Source organism: Bufo gargarizans, chromosome 4, assembly GCF_014858855.1.
Source record: "Bufo gargarizans isolate SCDJY-AF-19 chromosome 4, ASM1485885v1, whole genome shotgun sequence".
Lineage (NCBI taxonomy): Eukaryota > Metazoa > Chordata > Amphibia > Anura > Bufonidae > Bufo > Bufo gargarizans.
The window spans coordinates 423713681-423715582 of NC_058083.1; positions in this window are offsets into that span (position 1 = coordinate 423713681).

The window sequence follows — 1902 nt, forward strand, 5'->3', positions numbered from 1 at the left end:
TGAACCACCCACCAGTTGGTGTGATTAATAGCAAAAGGAGAAATCAGTGGACTTATTAGCTGACGGAGGTTGAATGGGAAGTGGCTGTTGTGAAGTGCCGTGACAATATGTTTAAGGTTGTCCAAGAGTTCACTTTGGACCTGTGTACACGCCAGAGCAAGCTGAGCCCGATCCTGCTCCTCCAAAAGACCCACAACTAACCTCCTAAACTTCTCACGTATAGCAGAAGATAGAGAGGTAGTGGCATCAATGTGCGAGTGTTGTAAACCCTCTAAGACGTGGTCTACATCAATCTGGGTCTTGAATCCTTCCCCGGCGTGTCGCGCAACCTCCCCAAGCTTACTTCTCAGGACTTCCATATCCATAGTGTTCAGGGCACCCACTCCCAAAGCACCTCCGCCAAGTCCCATAGCCACCAGGTCTCTCCTCCCCCTGTTCTTCCTGAGTCGAGAGTCGTCTTTCCTGACCTCTTGCCCCGCCTCTATCCAACCTCTTACCATGTCAATTTGGTTTCTAACGAACTCCTCACACCTGTGATCCCAGTGATCAACTCGGAAGTCATCTATGGAAATTCTCCAGGTAAACAGGATGAATTTTGCATCCGTGATGATCTTCCAGGGGGATGACAGTTGAGGAGCTACAGGGTCTGCCAATTGATGGATAGGGGTGGTGCAAGAGTCTGAATGTGGTCTTACTGGTTGGAGACCTTCTGTTTCGTAGGGGACCCTTACTACCGTAACACAGACCCGTCCCCGTCCTTTGAATGGATACCATTGTTCATCTTCTCCAGCCTGTAACACTAGTTTCCCTACGGGTTTGGTTTGAGACAGATAGACCCATTGAGTAAAGGTCCAGCACCCTTCATCGGCTGCCTCGCAAAAAGGCCACTTGAATGAACCATCTATATTGATGTCAAAGTTAATGTCCCTGCCCCTGGGGTCTGTCCGATCGGAAGACACATACCTACCCCGGTATTCCTCAGTCATAAGGGTACCATCCATCCATACATCCACTGTAGGGGTGTCCACCCCATTGCACACTAAATCCCACCTCCAGGGATTAGTGTCCAACATCACCATCTGGGTATCCTGTTCCCAGTGGGCATAGGTGACGAAATAGTATCCCGTCAACTCAGGAACGCAGTTGTCTCTCATGATTGTGATCATGAAAAACCGTATGGATGGAGACCCCTTTAACTGCGCATACCTTGGGTCCTTGGCATTGGTCCGTACCTTTAAAACTGTGGCTCGATACAAACCCTCCAGTTTTACCCGACCACTCTGATCATTCCAAATGGCCTGATCAGAGTCACTGCAGTTTAACTTTAACATCATTATGCTGGTTTGCAAGTAATCTGTGGATACATGTCCCTGTACATAACTGGATTCCCTGGTGATAATCATCTGGGAATCCCTCAACATACAATAAGCCTTCAGGGTGCCTTTTACCGGAATGGGCCTATTGAAATATGTCCTAACCCTCAACCCGTCTCTGCTATCCTTCCCTAGGAAGGTAGCTTTCAGGATATACCAACCGCTGTACTCTGCCCCAGTGACATCTACAGGACTCAGCAAACCCTCCTTGGTACACAACACTGTGGTAGTGTTGGCTCTCACTTGCTGGTAAGGGTGCAAGTGTGGATTCCTAGACACCCATCTTAAGGATTTGATAGGTACAGGGTCCAAGTCCTGAAAATGCCTGTATTCCTTGAGACAGAGGGCGTGCAAGTCATGTTGTATGGCAGACACATTCTCCACCGGGGTATAATGCTGAATTACACCGTTGGCAAAACCCTCTCTCTGGAAACCATACAGATACCATTGACCTGGTGCAAAGGTAACGTTCTTGTATGGTTCCAGGATTTTGCCATCCAAACATTCCACCATTAAAAAGCCAGGTCAT